Source organism: Sciurus carolinensis, chromosome 18 (assembly GCF_902686445.1).
Source record: "Sciurus carolinensis chromosome 18, mSciCar1.2, whole genome shotgun sequence".
In the NCBI taxonomy this organism is placed as follows: Eukaryota; Metazoa; Chordata; class Mammalia; order Rodentia; family Sciuridae; genus Sciurus; species Sciurus carolinensis.
The window spans coordinates 220332-242769 of NC_062230.1; the positions used below are offsets into that span (position 1 = coordinate 220332).

General features: G+C 45.9%; 2 non-coding genes and 1 pseudogene across 2 annotated transcripts; 2 read left to right on the top strand and 1 right to left on the bottom strand.

Annotated features, from left to right (window-relative positions):
* Positions 1-425: 425 nt before the first annotated feature.
* Positions 426-1785, top strand: LOC124970723 (heterogeneous nuclear ribonucleoprotein K-like; annotated as a pseudogene).
* A 6810-nt stretch (positions 1786-8595) lies between these two features.
* LOC124970821 (U6 spliceosomal RNA) lies at positions 8596-8702 on the bottom strand. Its single transcript, XR_007106196.1, has one exon. It is a non-coding gene; the product is annotated as a U6 spliceosomal RNA (small nuclear RNA).
* Positions 8703-19857: 11155 nt separating this feature from the next.
* On the top strand, positions 19858-19966 carry LOC124970826 (U6 spliceosomal RNA). The gene has a single exon (XR_007106201.1). It is a non-coding gene; the product is annotated as a U6 spliceosomal RNA (small nuclear RNA).
* The last annotated feature ends 2472 nt before the right edge of the window (positions 19967-22438 follow it).

The window sequence follows — 22438 nt, forward strand, 5'->3', positions numbered from 1 at the left end:
ATCCGGTAGCCTAGAGAAGAGGCCAGGGTCAGTGCGGGTCCAAGAGTGCCTCTCGGTGTTGGCAGCAAACCTCCATCCCGACTGACCCCAGGGATCCAGGACCCTGCCAGGCTGCTCTGTGCTGAAGGGCAGGCTGTTCAGGGGGACTAACCACAGAGGCCTCAGAGGAGGGCTGAGAGTTCCACCATGACTGGAAAACATTTCCACCTGCAGATCTTCAGCAAGGTGGAGGAGTCCCTGAAGGGATGTAAAGAAAGGAAGGGGGCCTCTCTGTTTTGTTTTGTGTATTCCAGAACCAGCGGATGTGTCATTTTATTATTTCAATGATGTGAAATTCCAGAGTCAACATTCGCACCTGCGTAAAGAATTGTGGAGTCGCCATTACCCTCTGTTTTTCTGCTGCACCGACCTCAACAGTTTGTATTTCACTTGTTTGCGGTCTATAAATTGGTGTGTCCATTTAATACAAGAAAATGGAAACTGAACAGCCAGAGGAAACCTTCCCCAACACCGAAACCAGTGATGAATTTGGTAAGTGCCCTGCAGAAGATATGGAAGAGGAGCAAGCATTTAAAAGATCTAGAAACACTGATGAGATGGTTGAATTACAAATTCTGCTTCAGAGCGAGAATGCCAGGCTGTGATTGGGAAAGGAGGCAAGCATATCAAGGCTCTCCGGACAGACAACAATGCCAGTGTTTAGTCCCAGACGGCAGTGATCCCAAGCCCACAGTGAGTATCAGTGCTGATATTGAAACAATTGGAGAAATTCTGAAAAAATCATCCCTGCCTCAGAAGAGGGCCTGCAGTTGCCATCACCCACTGCAGCCAGCCGGCTCCCGCTCAAATCCGATGCTGTGGAATGCTCCAGTTACCAACACGGTAAAGGAAGCAACTTAACTGTGAGTTGAGACGGTTGACTCATCAGAGTCTGGCAGGAAGAATTATTGGGGTCAAAGGGGCTAAAATCAAAGAACTTTGAGAGAACACTCAGACAACAATCAAGCTTTCCCAGGAACGCTGCCCTCTTTCCACTGACAGTTGTTCTTATTGGAGGGGAGCCTGATAGGGTGGCAGAGTGCACAGAGACCATCCTCGGTCTGAGTCTCCCGTCAAAGGACATGCACAGCCTTTTGATCCTAATATTTATGATGAAACATATGATTATGGTGGTTTTACAATGATGTTTGATGACCGCCGAAGACGTCCAGTGGGATTTCCCATGCAGGGTAGAGGTGGTTTCGACAGAATGCCAACTGGGAGTGCTAGGCATCCCATGCCCCCCTCTAGAAAAGATTATGATGATATGAACCCCCATTGAGGACCTCCTCCTCCTCCCGGGCGAAGTGGCCAGGGTGGGAGCAGAGCTCGGAATCTTCCTCTTCCTCCACCACCACCACCTAATGGCCTGTGACAGAAGAGGAAGACCTGGAGACTGCTCTGATGGCATGGTTGTTCTCAGTGCTGACTGAACTTGGGCCTCTGCAGTAGACACCTGGAACCACAGGGTGGCTCTGGACATGCTCATATGGTGATTTTGGTGGACCTATTATTGTAACACAAGTAACTATTCCCAAAGATTTGGCTGGATCTATTATTGGCAAAGGTGGTCAGCAGATTAAGCAAATCCATCTTGAGTCGGGCGCCTCGATCAAAATTGATGAAACTTTAGAAGGATCTGGAGATCGGATCATTACCATTACAGGAACACAGGACCAGATACAGAATGCACAGTATTTGCTGCAGAACGGTGTGAAGCAGTATGCAGATGTCGAAGGATTCTAATGCAAGATATTTTTTCTATTTAAAGTATGAAGTGGTGTTCTGGAAGGTTTTTCTAAGACTAGTGAGGAACTGAAGGAGTCCTGCATCTTTTTTTTTTTTTAAATCTGCTTCTGTTTAAAAAGTCAGCATTCCTCTGCTTCATAAGTGTTCCATATTTGAGGTGTGGTGAAATCTTTGCTGTCCACCAATCTAATGTTTTAGTTCCTTGCAAACAGGGTTGGGTGGGGGAAGGGATGCAGAAACTAACATTGAAATTTTGAAACAGTAGCAGAGTTGAGTGAATTTTATCTTTTGTTAATTGTTAGTGGTTTTTAAAAAATTCCCCCATTTAATTATTGTGAGCACCTTGCTTTGTGGTCACTGGAAACATTTTGGGAGGTGGGACAGGGAGGAAAGTAACAATAGTCCACATGTCCCTGGCATCTGTTCAGAGCAGTGTGCAGAATGTAATGCTCTTTTGTAAGAAATGTTTTATGATTTTAAAAATAAATTTAGTGAACCTAAAAAAAGAAAAGAATTATGGAATGTGTGCTTTGGCTAATCATTCTCTCTCCCAACTCAGGCAACTCACACGGGCAATCAGATGTCCATAGCAGATGACAGACTGTGAGGTGTCTCCCCATCATTGACAGGGGCTAGCTACTCAGTGACGCTCAAGAGACAGGTGGTTTTTCTCTGTAACACGGTGTGGCTATAGTATGATCATGGAGACCGGAAAACAGGCTGATGCTGGGTCTCTGTGCTAAAATACTCTCTTGCAACCAGACCATTCTGCAAGAGGGAGGAAGAAGGGGAGAAAATTCCCTGCGCAGGGTCTCATGGTCTTATATCAAACTGAGGGACTCCACAATGAAGCTTAATCCTTTGACGAGAAAAGGAAACCATTTCCCTTCCAGAGGAGGAAGACCTGCCTCATCTTCCCTGGGCCAGGAGAGGTGACTCCACGGCTCCTCAGGTCCTGCTGAGCAGATGGGTCAACCTCCTCCACACCCTCCTGATCCTGAGCCCCTTGCCAGACACTTCTCCCAGAGCCTCTGCACCCAGACCCTCCCCTCCACCTAACACCCCTTCCTCCTGAAGCACCACCAGACCTGGGGCCAATTCCCAGCCAGGAGAGAGTTTGTTCTCCAGCAACAGGTTCCAAATGGACAGCAACAGGTTCCAAATGTATACGTGCATGTGCCTTGTGTGACCTCTGATTTGCATAATTGAAAAGCACATGGCCAAGGTGTGAGGGCAGACCCAGGAGGATGTATTCATCTTAGGAGGGGTATCCACAACCCACAATCCTGCCTGGGAAAAGAGTCTGACTCTCCTTTCCATCTTCTAACCAAGGCAGTCAAATCAGCTGTGTTGGCAACGGCTAAAGCGCAGGCTGATACGCTGCATGCTAATCATGAAACCAGCCTGGCGACCTGGTAAATGGCTCCAGGGGCCCCTCCTGTTGAAGCCCCAACACAGTGGCAGGACAAACCAGTTTCTTGCATCCTCAAAGAAGGCAGGAAGTTAGCAAACCCCAAGTTAATGGGAACAAACAGGGAAGTTCACCAGAAGTCAAAGAAGGCTCCTTCAGCCTTCATGCAGAGGCTGAGAAATTATCTCCAAAAGTGTACCCCTTGGAAATCTGAGGGGAGCAGTGGCCAGAGAGCCCTAGACACCTACTTCATATCTCAGTGTGTGCCTGATGTCTGGGGAGAACTCCTAAAATTGGCCATGGGTTCAAAGACTAACCCTTCTCTGCTGGGAGAGACGGCCTTTAAGGCTTATGGCAGAGATGTGGTTGGCGAGGGAGCAGAACAAAATGAGGAAAGCAAGCGGCCCCCACGCAGTGGCACTCCTGTGCCCTCCGACAACCCGGGAGGAAGAAGGAGGCTGTCTCAGGTGAGTGCCCAGCTGCGGTGAGGGACCCACAAACCACCAGTAAGGAGGCAAATAAACCAAACCAGCGTGAGTTCTGCGAGCAGGAGGGATGTTGGAAGGAGGAAGGCACAGAGGGTCCTGGGGTGGGGACAGAAGGGGCCCAGCCCGACTCCTCCCAGGTCACTCTTGCAGAAGATGAGCAGTGACGAGGCCACATGGAAAGCCAGGTGTCCTCTGGGAGCCCTGAGTAGCCTGGCATACAGCTGGGGACAACGGCTTCACTCACGGCTGGAGCCACGAACTCCGCATCCGGAGAACGCAGCACAGGAGGCGTGTCAGGAGGAGCGTTCCTCAGGCCTGACGGGGGGGTTCCAAGGCGCCCTGTGTGTTCCTGAGCACCACACTCCCCTCCTACAAATCATTCAGCAAACTCGGGCAACTGTCAAACGTCAGCAGAATAAGAGGGAGGTACAAATTCCTAGGCGTCTGACTCTGAGTTCACGAGGACTCAGGAGGTTCACCCTGTGGTTCCTAGACCCCATATTCCTCTGCCAACCTTCCTGCACACAGCGCTAAGCAGTCCTGGGGTGGGGGGTGTACTGGGGATGGGACCCAGGGGTGTTCTACCTCTGAGCTACATCCACAGCTATTTTTAAAATGTTTTGGATTTTGAGACAGGGCCTCATAGAATGGCTGACGCTGTCCTTGAACTTAAGATCCTCCTGCCTCAGCCTCCAAAGCTGCGGGGGTCACAGGTGTGGCCACTGTGCAGTCCTGGATTTAAAGGGTGCTTGCTGTGTCTTGGGGAGTGGCCATGCTCGGGGCAACAGCTGTACCTTGGCTGCCACTGGCAGGTGGACCTCACACCAGGCCCCCGTTCTGCAGAAGACAAGCTGCCAGCTGAGAGAGCGGCTGACATCACAGTACAAGGCTCATTCCTTGACCCCCAGCACCTGGTGAGTCCCGAACCTTGCCAGATGCTCAGACCAGCCAGTGCTTGCGTCACAAGCCCCTGACACACAACTGCCCAGAAGCAGGAAGGACCCCCGCGTCCCCCTGCTGGATGCTGAAGCGTGGCTGGTAGGTGGCAGCGCGTCTCTCCAAAGACGCCACAGGACGCCACAGCCAAGAACCTCGGCTCAAAAGGATGAGAAACAGTCCTGACTCAGGCACCGAAATCAGGAAAAGGAAGGACCCTGACTGCGTGGAGACTCCAGGTATGCCTGCTCAGGGATCCGGGAAGGGAACGTGGAAAGAAGGGCCTCAGACTGCTCCAGGCAGGGAATGATACCCCAAGGGCACAGCCAGAGTCCACTGCAGAGGGCACCAGAGGGGAGACTTAGACACAGAAATGTGGGGCTTTGTCAGGAGATCCTCCAGCGGCCTTCCTCCCCTCCCTGCCTCTCGACAGGTTGGTGCCCTCCTCGTCAGAGGAAAAACAAACAGAAAGCAGAAAGGAAAAGCCTTCCAGGGTCTCCTGTCTCACGGGGTATGACGGGCATGCAGGGAACGAGCTGGTGGCCAAAAGAGGTGACCTTGGCCGCAGCCTACACGACCCCAAAGAGGAGGTGCACCGTGCGCTTCCTGGAGGCCTGGGGACCCCAGGGTTAGAGATGGCGGCCAGTCCAACAAAACACTGGTGACAAATAGTTCAAGCCAGACTGCCTGCACCCCCACTGGACAGGGCAGCGCTGGCCAGAGACTGGCTTCCTGGAAGGGCTGGTGGGTGCCTTCTACACTCCTGTCAGCCACCCCGGGAGGATTTAAGTGTCTCTCGGTTTCAGTGGATACTTTACTGGCAGGATAAAGCCTTCCGCTGCAGAACAGGAAAGCAGAAGTCATGAGAGACCCCCCGCCCAGGGTGCTCTCCTCGGGCTGCATCCCCGGTCAGTTTGCCTGGCTCTCCTTCCCTGAACTGCAGTCTTCTTGCCTCAGCCTCCTACGTGGCTGGGATTACAGGTATACAAGGTTAGTTTTCGGTCACTGTGACCAAAATATCTGATGACAACAACTTAGAGGGGAAAGTTTATATTTGTAAGACAATTTTTAGTTACAGATGGACACGTTATCTTTCTTTTTGTTTATTTCTATGTGGTGCTGAGGATCCCGGTGCTGCACACATGAGAGGCAAGCTCTCTGTTTCAGAGGCTCGGCCCCCAGTGACTGACTGCCTTGCCTCGGGGCCACCGTGAGGAGAATCTCATGGTGGAAGGACACGGCAGAGGAATTCTGCTCTACTCATGGCAGCAGAAAACAGAGGCCGGGGAGGTGCCACAGGGAAGACGAGCCTTCCAGGGCAGCCCCAGTGACCCACCTTCTCCAGCCACACCCCACCTGCCTACAGTCACCACCTAGGAAATCCATTCAAGTGAGGCTGGGCCGATTAAGTCACGGTTCTCCTGACCTAATCGTCTCACCTCTGAACATATCTGCATCGACACAGGAGTTCTGGGGGACACCTCACATGTGGACCATATCATTCTGCCCCTGGCTCCCAAGAGGTTATATCCATCTCACAATGCAAAATGCATTTAGTCCATCTCCAAGAGTCTCTATAACCTTAACAGTTCCAACACTATCCAAAAGTCCAAGTCAAAAGTCTCCTCTGAGGCTCAAGGCAAATTATTGTCTCTAAGCTCCTGTAAAATGAAAAGCAAAGTTATATATATATATATCTCCAATAAATAATGGCACAGAGTAAATATTCCCATTTCAAAAGGGAGGTGTAGGGGTATAGAAAGAAGGGATGGGACCTAAGCAGAACCAAAACCCAGCTGGGCAAACAAGTCCCGTAGCTCCAGGTCCAGAGTCAGGGACACGTGGTAGTGAGATGTGATTTATAAAAGGTCTGGGCAGGCCCATCCCTTGACCCATCTGGTTGTAGTCCACAAGGCCTCTCTGCTAGCCTGGCTCTGTCCACAGCCAGCAGCTCTCCTTGGCAGACGTTCCACATTACTGGCATCTCTTAATCCAGGGGTCTCCACTGTAGCTTTGGCTTTCTTCTCACAGGTTCATGCATGGCCCTTTCAGGAGCTGCCTGCGGAGGTCCTGACTTTTCCACACTTTGAGCAGCCGTCCAGGCCTTCCTTGGAAAAGTGGAAGACTTCATGAACCCTTAACTCCAACATCCTGCATTCCTGCAGAACCGTGTGGACCAGGCCAAGGCTCACTACCAGCTTGAGCAATACCACTCCTCCTCAGACCACGACTGCAATAACATCTGAGAGCCTGTGAGGCTAAGAACGGTGAAGCAACCTCCTAGGTCTCCCGTGCAGATGTCTCAATGGTCTCTTTTCAAAGGAATTTTTACTTTTAATTCTATACTCTTTTTTTGGGGGGGCGTACAACTTTTCATTTCTATGGTTGTACACAATGTAGATTCACACCATTCATGTAATCATACATGTACATAGGGTAATACTGTCTGTTTCATTCTACTGTTTTTCCATCCCCACCCGCTTCCACCCCTTTTTCCTCTGCACCATCCAAATTTCCTTCATTCTTCTCTTGGCCCCCGCCAACCCCCATCATTATATATTGTCATGCACTTATCAGAGAAAACATTCGGCCTTTGGTTTTTTGGGCTTGGCCTATTTCACTTAGTATGATATTTTCCAACTTCATCCATTTACCAGCAAATGCCATGATTTTATTCTTCTTTATGGTTGAGCAATATTCCATTGTGTATATATACCACAGTTTCTTTAACCATTTGTCAATCGAAGGGCATCTCGGTTGGTTCCACAATCTAGCTATTGTGAATTGAGCTGCTATGAACATTGATGTGGCTGCATCACTGTAGTATGCTGATTTTAAGTCCTTTGGGTATAAACCGAGGAGTGGGATAGCTGGGTCAAATGGTGGGTCTGTTCCAAGCTTTCTGAGGAATCTCCATACTGCTTCCCAGAGTGACTGCACCAATTTGCAACTCCACCAGCAATGTATGAGTGTGCCTTTTCCCCACATCCACGCCAACACTTATTATTGCTTGTGTTCTTGAAAATAGTCATTCTAATTGGAGTTAGATGAAATCTTAGGATGGTTTTAATTTGCATTTCTCTAATTACTAGGGATGAAGAGCACTTTTTCATATATTGCATACCTTCTTCTGTGAAGTGTCTGCCCAGTTCCTTAGCCCATTTATTGATTGGGTTCTTTGTATTTTGGGTGTAAAGTTTTTTAAGTTCTTTATAAACTTTGGAGATGAGTGCTCTGTCTGAAATGTGTGTGGAAAAGATTTTCTCCCACTCTGTAGGCTCTCTTTTCACATTATTGATTGTTTCCTGTGCTGAGAAAAAGCTTTTTAGTTTGGCTCTATCCCATTTATTGATTCTTGCTTTTATTTCTTGCACTATGGGGGTCTCGTTAAGGAAGTCTGGTCCTAAGCCAGCATGATGGAAATTCGGGCCTACTTTTTCTTCTATTTGGTGAAGGGTCTCAGGTCTAATTCCTAGATCCTTGATCCATTTTGAGTTGAGTTTTGTACAGGGTGGGAGATAGGGGTTATTTTCATTTTACTGCATATGAATTTCCAGTTTTCCCAGCACCATTTGTTGAACAGGCTATCTTTTCTCCATTGTAACTTTTTGGCACCCTTGTATAGTATGAGATAACTGTACTTATATGGGTATGTCTTCGTGTTTTCTATCCTGTACCATTGGTCTACCTGTCTATTTGGTGCCAGTACCCTGCCGTTTTTGTTAACATTGCTCTATAGTAGAATTTAAGGTCTGGTATTGTGATACCTCCTGCATCCCTCTTCCTGCCCAGGATTTCTTTGGCTATTCTGGGTTTTTTGTTCTTCTAGATGAATTTCATGATTGTATTTTCTGTTTCTATGAGAAATGTCATAGGAATTTTAATTGGAATTGCGTTAAATCTATATAGCACCTTTGGAAGTATGGCCATTTTGATAATTTTTTTTTCTTTTCTTTTTTTATTGTAAACAAAAAAAATATGGAATGCTTCACGAATTTGCGTGTCATCCTTGCGTAGGAGCTATGCTAATCTTCTCTGTATCGTTCCAATTTTAGTATTTGTGCTGCCGAAGCGAGCACTTTGATAATATTAATTCTGCCTATCCAAGAACATGGGAGATCTTTCTATCTTCTAAGGTCTTCCTCAATTTCTTTCTTCAATGTTTTGTAGTTTTCATTGTAGAGATCTTTCACCCTTTGGTTAGTTTGATTTCCAAGTATTTTATTTTTTTGAGGCTTTTGCAAATGGAGTGTTTTCCTCATTTCCCTTTCAAATATTTCATCGCTTATGTAAAAAAATGCTTTAGATTTATGCGTGTTGATTTTATAACCTGCTATTTTGCTGAATTCATTGATGAGGTCTAGAAGTTTTCTGGAGGAGTTTTTTCGATCCTCTAAATAGAGAATAATGTCATCAGCAAATAGTGACAGCTTGAGTTCCTCTTTTCCTATTCATATCCCTTTAATTTCTTTAGTCTGTCTACTTACTCTGGCTAGTATTTCAAGGACAGTGTTGAATAGAAGTGGTGAAAGAGGGCATCCCTGTCTTGTTCCAGTTTTTAAAGGGAATGCTTTCAGTTTTTCTCCATTAAGAATGATGTTGGCCATGGGCTTAGCATAAATAGCCTTTGCAATATTCATGCATTCCTACTATCCCTATTTTTCCTAGTGTTTGAGCATGAAGGGGTGTTGTATTCTGTCGAACACTTTTTCTGCGTCAATTGAAATAACCATATGATTCTTATCCTTAAGTCTATTGGCACGATGGATTATGTTTATTGATTTACAGATGCTGAACCAACCTTGCATTCCCGGAATGAACCCCACTTGATGGTGGTGCACTATCTTCTTAATATGTTTTTGGATACGGTTTGCCAGGATTTCATTAAGTATCTTTGCGTCCATATTCATCAAGGATATTGATCTAAAATTTTCTTTCCTTGATGTGTCTTTGCCTGGTTTGGGTATGAGGGTGATTTTAGCTTCATAGAATGAGTTCGGTAGGGTACCCTCCTTTTCTATTTCCTGGAATACTTTGAGAAGTATTGGAATGAGTTCTTCTTTGAAGGTCTTGTAGAACTTGGTTGAGAATCCATCTAGTCCTGGGCTTTTCTTGGTTTGTAGGCTTTTGATGACTTCATCTATTTCATTGCTTGGTATTGATCTGTTTAATTGTGTATGTCCTCCTGGTTCAGTTTGGGAGGAGCATATGTCTCTAGAAATTTGTCAATGTCTTCGGTAGTTTCTATTTTGTTGGAATAGAGATTTTCAAAGTGGCTTCTCCTTATGTTATGTATTGCAGTGGTGTCTGTCATGATATTTCATTTTTCATCACGAATTTTAGTAATTTGAGTTTTCACTCTCCTTCTCTTTGTTAGTGTGGCTAAGGGTTTGTCTATTTTGTTTAATTTTTCAAAGAAGCAACTTGTTTGTTATTTTGTCAATTTTTTGAATCGTTTCTTTTGTTTCATTGATTTCAGCTCTGATTTTCATTATTCCCTGTCTTCTACTACTTTTGGTGTTGTTCTGTTCTTTTTCTAGGGGTTTGAGCTGTAATCTTAGGTCAATTTGTTGTTGACTTTTTATTCTTTACTTGAATGCGCTCTATGCAATGAATTTTCCTCTTAGTACCACTTTCAAAGTATCCCAGAGATTTTGATATGTTGTAGCGTCATTCTCATTGACCTCTAAGAATTTTTTAATCCCCTTTCTGATGTTTTCTGTTATCCATGTTTCATTCAATAGCATATTATTTAGTCTCCAGGTGTTGGAGTAATTTGTTTTTTATTTGTTATTGATTTCTAATTTCATTCCCTTATGATCTGATAGAACACAAGGTAGTATCTCTATTTTTCTGCATTTACTAAGGGCTGCTTTGTGGCATAATATATGGTCTATTTTCGAGAAGGTTCCATGTGCTGCTGAGAAGAAAGTGAATTCGCTCGTTGATGGATGGAATATTCTATATATGTCTGTTAAGTCTAAGTTATTGATTGTGTTGTTGAGTTCTGTGTTTTCTTTGTTTAGTTTTTGTATGTAAGATCTATCCAGTGGTGACAGCGATGTGTTAAAGTTACCCAGAATTATTGTGTTGTGGTCTATTTAATTCTTGGTATTGAGAAGGATTTGTTTGATGTACATGGATGCACTGTTGTTTGGGGCATAAATATTTAGTATCATTATGTCTTCCTGATTTATGGTTCCCTTAAGCAATATGAAATGTCCTTCTTTATCCCTTCTGACTAACTTTGGTTCAAAGTCCACTTTACCTGAAATAAGGATGGAAACCCCCACTTTTTTACTGAGTCCATGAGCGTGGTAGGTTTTTTTCTCATTCTTTCACCTTTAGTCTGTGGATGTCTTTTTCTATGAGATGAGCCTCTTGAAGGCAGCATATTGTTGGGTCTTTTTTTTAATCCTTTCTGCCATTTTATGTCTTTTGATTGACGAGTTTAGGCCATTAATGTTCAGGGTTATTATTGAGATATGATTTGTATTCCAAGTCACTTGGGCTTATTTTTGGTTTTTTAACTTAACTTTAATTCTCCTTTGAATGGATTTGCCTTTATATAGTTCCTCCCTTTGCTGACCTACATTGTTGTTTTTCATTTCCTCCTCATGGAATATTTTGTTGAGAATATTCTGTAGTGCAGGCTTTCTATTTGTAAATTCTTTTAACTTTTGTTTATCATGGAAGGATTTTATTTCATCTTCAAATCTGAAGGTTAGTTTTGTTGGGTATAGCATTCTTGGTTGGCAACCATGTTCTTGCAGAGCTTGAAATATGTTGTTCCAGGTCCTTCTAGCTTTTAGAGTCTGGGCTGAGAAGTCTGCTGATATCCGTATTGGTCTCCCCCTATATGTAATCTGATGCTTTTCTTTTGCAGCCTTCAAAATCCTATCTTTATTTTGTATGTTAAGCATTTTCGTTATAATGTGCCTTGGTGTGGATCTGTTGTGATTTTGTGCATTTGGTGTTCTGTAAGCCTCTTGTATTTGATTTTCCATTTCATTCTTCAGGTTTGGGAAATTTTCTGATATTATTTCATTGAATAGTTTGTTCATTCCTTTGGTTTGTATCTCTGTGCCTTCCTCAATCCTGATAATTCTTAAATTAGGTCTTTTCATGATGTCCCATAGTTCTTGGAGATTCTGTTCCTGATTTCTTACCATCTTCTCTGTTTGGGCAACTTTACTTTCAAGATTAAATATTTTGTCATTATCTGAGATTCTGTCTTCCAAGTGGTGTAGTCTGTTGGTGATGCTTTCCATTGAGTTTTTATTTGGTTCATTGTTTCCTTCATTTCAAGGATTTCCCTTTTTTTTTTTTTTTTTCCTGGTGCTGCTGGGGATTGAACCCAGGGTCTTGTGCATGATAGGCAAGCACTCTACCAATTGAGTTATATCCCCAGTGCCACCCCCTTTTTTTTTTTTGAGAATCTCTATCTCTTTGTTGAAATGATCTTTTGCTTCCTGCAGTTGTTCTTTCAACTGCTTATTGGTGTGATCATTCATTGCCTGCATTTGCTCTCTTATCTCATCCTTTGCTTCATGAATCATTTAATCATGTATAATATGAAGTCCTTTTCTGACATTTCTTCTACCATACTGTCACTGGATTCTATTAATATACAATTTAGATTTGTTTGGATCACTTTCTTCCCTTGTTTTTTCATGTTGCTCATGTATCTTCCCCCCTAGCAGTGCAGATCTGGGGTATTGCAGTTTTCCCCCATAGGCTTATAGTGACCTTATAGGTTTCCAAAATATTTTCTTTAAGGGGGAGATCAATATTAGCAGTGCCCTAGTTCAGACAGTATGCAACCCTAAACCAAATAGCCCCTATGAAGATGTTAGCAATATTGTCACAATAAACAGAATGAGTTCAATTATTATCTTCAGTATAACAAATTGATTTGCAATAAGGTCTACAGTTTCTAATGGAGGACAAAGAGGATGCGGAGGGGTGTAGGATGTAGCTCTTAATGGGGTAAGAAAAGAATATATAGAAGTTCTAGATCATAGAAAGAATGAGAGGTAATCAAAAGAAGTCAATTGTTAGCATGGGAAAAGGGAGAAAGAGACTCTGAGGGAACAGGTAAACAAAAGGAAAAGAGAGTGAGAAATCTAAAGAAATAAAAACTTAAAATTTTTCAATAGGAGAAAAAGAAAATCTACACTATAACAGTCATATAGTATTCAAACCTCCCAGTCTTCAGTAGCCTGATGTATGAGAGTTACCTAACAATGAGCTTCAGTCTCTAGCAGGCGTCTCAGGATGGGATTTGCCCCACCTAAAGATGGGAGTATGGCTTCCAGGATTATCCAAGATGGTCACTCTGGCTTTCAAATATGTTGGCAAATTGGGAGCTGCAGCTTGGGGTCTGGGTGTGGTTGGCTGGAGGTCCTGGAGGCAGGTATGGTTGGTCCGGCAGGGGTCCTGGATGTGGGGTGTTGTCAGTCTGGTTGTGGGATCCTGGAGGTGGGGTGAAATTAGTAGGTCTGGGGGTCCTGGTGATAGGGCACAGTCAGTTGGTCTGGGGGTCCTGGTGGCAAAGAGCAGTCAGTCAATGTGAGGGCCCTGGAGGCAGGGAGTGATTGGTCAGGCTGAGGGGTCCTGGAGATGGGGCTCAGTCAGTCTGGCCAGGTGTCCTATGCAGCCTGAATGTTGTCTCAAAATGGTGGCAGCTATGTGTAATCAAACCTGCAGGTACAGTGAACTTCCAGGTAACAGCAGGCAGCTGGCATTCCACTGGTGGTCTGCGGTCAGTTTTCTGACTGTTGTCAGATGATCAGGAGCTGAATCTTGGGCAGTGGGTGATTGGTAGGTGAAAGGGAGGTGATGGACAGGCAAGAGGCAGGCAAATGGCGGATGATAGGCACCTGACAATGAGCAATCTACACTCAAAAAGGTGTTGATATGCTGGCAGACTGCAGGTGATCACAATAGACAAATGTGGTAAACAGTAGGGGATTGATAAGCAGCAAAAACTGCCTCACCAAGAAACAGATATTTCTGTTTGGAACCCAAATTATGGAGTGACAAGGAACACAGCCTCCCTCTAGTCCACCATCTTGGATCTCCAATTTTATACCCTTGATTCTGCAAGAGTGTGATCCTACCAATTCTCAAGATGCCTCAAAGCATCTTATATCTTTGCAAAGTTCTCATCTCTTTAGTGGCTGTAATCTCCTTAACAACCATACCTTCTTTGACCCCAGTTTTATACACACTTTTCTGGCCAAACTGCAAGTTTTTAAAATCCTTCCACTCTGCTTTTTTTCTCTCATTGCTTTCTTTTTCTTTTGATACTGGAGATTTAACCCACTTAAAGGATGCTTTACCACTGAGCTACATCCCCAACCCCTTTTCATTTTTTTTTTGAGACAGGGTTTCATTAAGTTGCTTAGAGCCTTGCTAAGTTGCTTAGGCTGGCCCTGAACTTGAGATCCTCCTTGTCTCAGCTTCCTGAGTAACTGGGATCACAGTTGTACATCACTGCACCTGTCTGCTTTCTGCTCTTGAATTTTCACAATAAACTTGGCTAAATGTTGCCAACAATATCCATGTCACTGCCTCTTCATTGGTACTTCCTTGAAATTCCTTCATCAGATTAATTATTCCCTTAAATTCAGCCTCATAGAAAGTCTCAGGACACAGACAAAGTGTAGACAACTTCTCTGCAATACGAATGGCCTACAGTCAAATTCCCAATAGAGTCCTCATTTCCCTGTGGAACCTCATGAGCACAGTCTTTACTGTCTGCATTCCTTCTGACATTCTGGTCTTAGGAGCTCCTGCCAGAACCACCCATTAACCTCTGCTTATAACATTCTAAGGCTTTGTCTGTCTGCAACTCCAAACTTTCCCAAAATTCTCTTGCAGACCACTTCCAAAGTCTTCTGAACCACACAGTCATGTTAGTTACGCAACGATCCCACTCCTGGTACCAATTTCTGTGTGTGTTACCTTTTCATCACTGTAGCCAAAGAGCTGACAAGTCAACTCAGTGGAAGAATAGTTTATTTTGGCTCATGGTTTCAGAGGTTCATTCCATGGTGGGCCAACTCCATTGCTCTGGGTCCAAGCTGAGGCAGAACATTATGGCAGAAGAGTGTGGCAGAGAAGCATTGCTCAGTTCCTGGCAGCCAGGAGGCAGAGGGGGCGGAGAAGGACTTTGGGGTAAGTGAGACCTTCCAGGGCACACACCCCAGTGATGCACCTCCTCCAGCCATATTCCACCTGTCTACAGTACCACCCATTTAGTCCATCCAAACTAGGAAGGGCTATTAACACAGGAGTTTTGGGGGACACCACATATCCAGACCATAACAGAATACAATTAAGATTACATATAGTTGGGGCTGGGGTTGTGGCTCAGTGGTAGAGTGCTTGCCTAGCATGTGAGAAGCATTGGATTTGATCCTCAGTACCACATACAAATAAATAAAATAAAGGTATCATATCCATCTAAACTAACTAAATAAATAAAAAAGATTACATGAAGCAAGGGGAAGAAAGGTTACATGCAGCATGGAGAACCCAGCCATCTGGCAATCTGAAAGGGTCATAGTACCCTTAACATAACCTCTATCAAACTGTGATTCTTAATTAAAAAATTGGTTAGAACATTTTCTTAAAAATTTTTTTAGCTGTCAGTGGATCTTTTTTATTTTATTTATATGTGGTGCTGAAATCGAACCTAGGGCCTTGCACATGCCAGGCAAGTGCTCTACCACTGAGCCACGACTCCAGTCCCTAGTTAGAACTTTTGTAAGCTGCTCCGACCTGCATCAGACTCCCCACAAAGTGAAGCTCAGGTTTGGTCCTTTAAAATGCTATCTAGAAGGTCCTTCCTGGGGAGAACCTGAGGTACACCCTGATATAAAATAAAACTCACAATGAATCATGTAACCAATCTAGGGAAATGACATTGACCTTTATTAAGTGTGTGAGCCTAAAACTTCCCTCTCCTACTGGGTAAGATAAACCAGAAGAATCAATGAATTCAAAACCTTGAAGTCAGGGTCCCCTCAGGAGCAGCTTAACCCAATTTGGAAAGACCCTACTTCATCTTACTAACTACCCACTCTTCCCCTAATTCACAAGGTGTAAGTCCCTAGGCTCATCATACGAGTAACTAGAGCACAGAAACCAAGACTCTCGTGAGCCTACAAATGCCTGCTCCTGTGAACCAGGCCCAGCACACCAGAGCCGAGGAAGTCAAACACTGAGCGAGGCCACACGGCAGGGGACTCTGACCCATGCTCCTCGTGGGTCTGGCCCCTTTGACAGCTTTAATCTTCTGTCTGCTTCTTCTCTTTTGTGTCCTGCCAGGAGCTTACAGTCATGTCCAGAGCAGTCATGTTACAACTAATGGGACTTGCATACACTCCTGAGTAAGACAGAACAAACGACCCTTTTGTCTTAGTCTTTTAGTTGGCCAGTTTGATTAACAGTGTCTAGGTCTGGATTCCCCCAGGACATTGAGCATATCTTTTCTAGGTTACTTAAATTGCAAATCAATTTTTCTGATTGTATTCATGATTTCTGTAATAATTTGGTGTACTTAAAATGTTGCAGTAAAACAATTGCACAAAGGCCTAGAACATGAGCTTCTTTGATGGTCCTAAGACCTGTCTCACTTCAGCATGAAGAGTTCCACTCCCCTAACAAGGAGGACACATGTCCACTCAGCAGGAAGGAGTCTCATAAGAACCAGGTCAACCCCCAAGCCCCACAAGAATGGGGAGGGAAATGTCTTGGGGAATTCTTTATCCACCAAGCAGTGCAGGCAACTTTGGGGGGCAAATTCTTGCATTAACGCACCTTCAAAGTTGTCCTTCCTTTTTGTTTTAGTTAGTGCTCTTTAGAAAACTTGCAGAGAACCAACCCGGGTCACCAAGCCACTCTGACTCATTCTTTGAGATGACCTAGAGGAAGTTGATTCATTAGAATATTAAACGAGGCATGCCCAGAAGCATTTGAATCCTGATCACTTGTGCTCAGAAACATACCTTAAACAGAAGTGCTCAGCTTAATGTGCTTTCCTATGTGAATAGACAGAACCCCTGAACAAAACCCCCATATGCCCTTTCCTCAGGGAAGGCGATGCTCTGGAGATACCTCAGGACTCTCCTTACCTGCTGCAGGTAACACATCTGTCTCCACTCTTTTATATCCTGGTTGTAGTTTTTAGCTTCGCACTCACCAAGATGTGAGCCCCCTGTATCCTGTTGCAGTTGGAGTCTTCAAAATTCCTCAGGGCACGGCAGCACACGTCTGTAATCCTAGCTACTCTAGAGGCTGAGGCAGGAGGATTACAAATTCAAGGCTAGCCTCAGCAATTTGTGAGACCATGTCTCAAAATGAAAAGGGCTGAGGAAGTGGCTCAGTGGTAAAGTGCCCCTGGGTTCGGTCCCTAGTATTGTAAAACAAACGAAACCAATTCCCCCCCTTAAGCAGAGACAGCCTCTGTAACAAACTTAGACATTTACTGTTCTTATCACACACTACCTCTTAAGTGATCCAGTAGCATTTTCTGTATTTCTAAAATGCTGAACACTTAAATTACCATGTAGTCCAAAAGGCCACAATTAAAAAACAAACAAGCAAAATACCTGCGCACCTTTTTCATTAACTTTCATCAATATTAACTTACTTCAGTTGGGATCTCATTAAGCCATATGAAAATGATCTTTGTAAGTCACTGGATTTTCTTAGACCCAAAAGCTATAGCTAATGCACTTTCCTCAATGTAGACGTGGAAAATAAAGCCCCAGTTCCACTTTGCTTAGTGGTTCCCCTGCATGTTTAGAGAAGCTTCCTTCTGGTCGTGAAGGAATCCCTGGCTGCCTGGAGGGAACACGGGCCTGGTCTGAACTTACTGTGACCTGTTTCCAGAGGGAAAGTTCCAGAGGCGGTGGGAGCAGAGTGAGTTAGCTCATGGCTTCCCTCCCTAGTTGAATACTTGAGCAACAGTGTAGATTTAGGAGTCTGAGAGATAAGCCAAAGTAAGGCCGTGATACCTCCTCGTGCTAAACACAGGATGGAAAGCCAGAGGAGGAAGCAGGAGTTGGACCTGCCCCAGCCTCCCTGGGGAGGCCCCACTCTTTCTCAAGTCCTCCTCTTCCTCCTCCTTTCCCTTGCTGTCACCCCAGGTCACACCCTCCTGGTGCCACCTGCTGCGTGTGCATGCTGGAAATGAATAATGATTTCATTGTGGAAGGACAAAGGGAAAGAAAGGTGGGGGCTCTCGTGAAAATCAAGGGCGATCTGGAGAAGAGAGGAAAGGGACCGTGGAAGGAGAAGGGGAGGGAGGGAGTGCTGGGGAGTGACTCTGGTCAAGTCGTATTGCTACGTTGTGTGCCTGCGCGAATACTAACAACACAGCCACCACCAACCACAACCATGACACACCCATTTCCACAAAATGTGGAAAATACTGATCCCCGGGGAGTTTGTCAGTGTAGGAGGGTCCAATGAACCAGCCGTCTTCCCAGTGGAACGGCTTTAAAATTAAAAATGTCCTGGGCCCAGCCATGGTCCTGCCAACCTGTCCTTAAGTCGTCACTCCATCTCAGCTCCCTGCAGGCAACCGTCTTGTGCTGAGAACAAAAAATGAGTGGAAACTGCTGCCCCAAGCCCCGGCCCCTGCTGCCAGGAGGAGGCCAGCGGGGCCCTAGAAGCCACCTCTGCAGTCCCACACAGCTGATGTTTGCATTCTTCTGCACACCCCACTTCTGTTCTTTCCTTACTTAATCCTGAACTACTGGGGTTTGGGGAAAGTTGATTAGCTGGATTCTGAGGTTGGACACATCTTGAATAAATATTCACTTTATTCAGTTTTCTTTTGGTTTATTTTTTCAATACTGGGGACTGAACGCAGGGGCACTTACCCACCGAGCTGCATTCCAGCCCTTTAATTTTGAGACAGGGCCTAAGTTGTTCAGGGTCTCTTTAAGTTGCTGAAACTGACCTTAACTTGTGATCCTCCTGCCTTAGACTCCTGAGTTGCTGGGATTGCAGGTGTGTGTCACTTGATTTCTTTCTGTATTGTTTTTATCTTATCCCCAATGCAGGTGGTCAACTGAATGCAGTCTCTTGGGAGCCTGGGAGCCGTGCCATCCCAGAACCTCCATGGTGCACTCTGAAAAAGAGACCTGCTGTAGCCAGGCGCTGGGGCCCACAGCTTGATCCCAGGGGCTCAGGATGCTGAGGCAGGAGGATCAGGAGTTCAAAGCCAGCCTCAGCAACCTAGTGAGGTCCTAAATAACTTAGTGAGACCTGTCTCAAAACAAAAAATCAAAAGGGCTGAGGATGTGGCTCAGTGGTTAAGCACCCTTGGGTTCCATCCCTGGTACCAAAACAAAAACGAAAAGCCCTGATTCACTCTTGAAATGTCGCTTTTTCAGCCTCATTTTCTCCTGTTCCTCGTCTTTTAAACTATTTTTTTTATTCCTCAAGGGACGCAACACCTTTATTTTACTCACTTACGTCTATGTGGTGCTGAGGGTGGAACCACTGCCTCCACGAGCCGGGCTGTCCACGCTGGAGGTCCGGCCTGCCCTCTGTGCTGCGTCTCCTGTGCATTTCCTGACTCTTGCTTTGCACTGGGAACTAGACGTTAGCTTTTACCCACAGAGGCCGTCAGTCCAGCGCTTCCCTGGGTGAACTGTTTCTTCACCTGCAAGTCTACTGATTTCACCTCTCCTTGATGAGCTTGGTCTCTGCTCACAGTCCGTGAAGAACACCTGCTTCCTCTGCGACTCAGGCTTCTGGGCAGGGGCTCTGGAGAGGGGCCGGCCCGCAGCCTTTGCCCGGATGGCAGCGAGTGGTGTTTCTGGGTGCAGCCCGGCTGCTGCTCAAGTCTGTGCCACTCGGAGCCAAGCCACTCCACTTCCAGCCCAGGGTGGGCCGGCTGCCTGGGGTGGGTGGCTGCATTGCCTTCCGCGGCTCTGCGGGGTTCAGGGGTGCGGGCAGCCCCAAGCCTTTCTGGCTTTCCAGCAAGGCCCCCGTGGTCACCGCTGCCTAAGAATTGCCGGCCCTGCATGGTGCGTCGCAACCACCTTGTCACCTGATGTTCTCTTTAAAATCAGGGCGAGAGGGCCCGGAGCGGTGGCACAGGCTCCTAACCCCAGTGACTCGAGTTCAAACCCAGCCTCAGCAACTTAGGGAGGCCCCAAGCAACTCAGCAAAACCCTGTCCCTAATAAAATATTAAAAAGGGCTGGGGGTGCTCGCTTCGGCTGCACATATACTAAAATTGGAACGATACAGAGAAGATTAGCATGGCGCAGGGGCGCAAGGATGACACGCAAATTCGTGAAGCGTTCCATATTTAAAAAAAAAAATGCTGTAAATTTCCATCTATGCACTAGTTTACAGCATCCCGCACATTTTGATATATTGGATTTTCATTTTCAAAGTATCTCAAAGTATTTTTTTCTTCTGAGATTTCCCCATTGATCCATGCACTGTTTTGAAATATATAAGCCAATTATTTGGAAAAAAAAAAAAAAAAAAAAAGGGCTGGGGATGTGGCTCAGCGGTTAAATGCTCCTGGGTTCAATCCCTGGTACCAAAAAAGAAAAAATCAGAGTGCGAGGGATGCGATGTCCTGTGCCTGGAGTCCCAGCTGCTTAGGATGCCGAGGCAGGAGGATCACACGAGCCTAACACAGGGCCAGCCTGAGCAACAGGCTGCAAAATAAATAAATAAATAAATAAACAAACAATAAGATAAGATAGAATTAGGAAATGAGACCACATGATCCTGAGATCCTTTTGTGAGAAACTCCGGGGTCCCTCAAGGAGTCAACCGCACCTGAAGCAGCTCGGAGGGGTGAGCTGCCAACCCTGTCTGGCCAGCCAGTACAGGCGGGCACTGCCCTGCTCTGAGAGGAGGCCATTCGGCAGGTGCACGGGTCTGGCAGATTCTGCACTGGGGAGAGCGAAGGGAATGGGCCTGGTTAAAATGGTGTGATGGGGTTTTACCTCCCAATTAAGGCTAAATACTTTGCTCCAGAAACGGACACCTGGACTTTCTGTTTCTCATTTTGGCCATTCTGTGATTGAACGAATGAGATTTTTTCCCATAAGCCCTCATCCAAGAAAGTCTGGCCCTCCAGCAGGCCCTCCACAGGCCTGGTTGGCCCGCAAGAGGTAGTACTGTGGGGGTGGGGGGGGGACTTCCTCCCTTCTTCCTGTATTTTATTGTTGTGATGGTGGTCTGTGGCGTATGTGTGTGTGTGGTGTGTGTGTGTGTGTTGGGGGTACTGAGGATTGATCCCGGGGGAACTTTACCACTTTTATTTTTTTATTTTGAGACAGGGTCTCCTAAGTCTCTGAGGCTGGCCTCAACTTGCCATCCTCTGCCTCAGCCTCCCAAGTGTCTGGGACAACAAGCATGTGCCGCCACACCTGGTCTGGACTGCTTTTTAATAACCTTAATTGCCTTCATTTGACTATCTTTAGAACGGGAATCTCTTATCTTTTGAGGCTAGAGTTGGTTTTATAAGACGTGGTTGTGAGCCAGGTCTCATGAGCTGCCTCCATTGGGCTAAGCCAGTGTGCAGACAGTGTGCTGTGAACTCTGAAACACTCTCGCCAGTCACCAGGTCACAGTTCACTCTTCTGCCAAGACAGAGTTGCAGATGAGCTGTCCGTAATACCACAGGAATAAAGTGTGAGGTCTTCCCTGTCTTTCCACCTGCCTGCTTCCTTGGTATGGAATTCTTGACTGGTGGCTTTGTGCCTCTTTTGGGCTGTCCTACACACTCCTGTGATCTTCGTCTTTAAAACATGCTGATTTTGTTCAGTTCCTTGGAAAGAGCTTTGGTGTTTTCCATGTTGAAATGTGTGGGCTAATATTTGCAAAAACATTCACCACGTTCCATGTTACTTTTAAAATTAGGCCAGATCCTTATTTACAATTTACTTTTGGCTTTCACCAAAACAGTTAACCACCACATTAAGAGAAGAGGATTCGGGCTTTTCCACAATCTCCAGAGCTCCAGGTGCCTGCATGGGCACCGTGACTGTCCAGGCAGCCTAGGTTTCTAACGGTCATGCTGACATGAACTGGAAAGCCACTAGGCTACAGTGGGACAGTAGGCATCACGTGCATGGCTGGATCTTCAACCAGAGAAGTCTGCGTTTGCAATATTCTGACCTCTTCCTTCCCTCCTCCACCCCAGCTGTGGAGGTAACGTGAAGTGGGACCAGTGTTTGCGTGCTCTGCTCCCCCATCTCCAGTGCAGATCGGACCTGCCTGCTTGCTCCTAAAGAGCAGGATCCACCAAGGGGACGGGACGTCACTTCAGTGGTCAGGTTGCCAAGGACTGGGGCTCTTCTCACTGGAACTCTACCCTCCTTTCTTCGCTTGCTCACTCAGATGAACAAGCTACCATCTGGAGAGGCCAAGATGGCAGAAGGGATAGTCTCTTGGGAGCAGCACCAGAGCCCCGAGGCCTCCAGCTGGACAGCCCCCAAGAGGCAAATCCGCCAGAACCCCACCAGGGGGCTTCAGCCAGGTGCTTCTGCAGTCAGACCCTCAGGGAGACCGCAGCCTGGGCCTGAGTGAGGCAGAGGACACAGCCTCTCGGCAGATGCTCGTGCATCCGGATTTCTGAAGAGACTTCAAGGTAGCAGACACTGTTGTTTTAAGCCACCAAAGGTTCTGGGTTTGAGGTAATTCATAAAGACTATCAAGAACACTCGGTCCCTTAACATTCTTCTTTTTCTTTTTTCTCAGGTGAGGCGCTGCCCCGTCTGGCCCTGAGCTCCTGGGCTAAAGTGATCTCTCTGCCTTAGCCT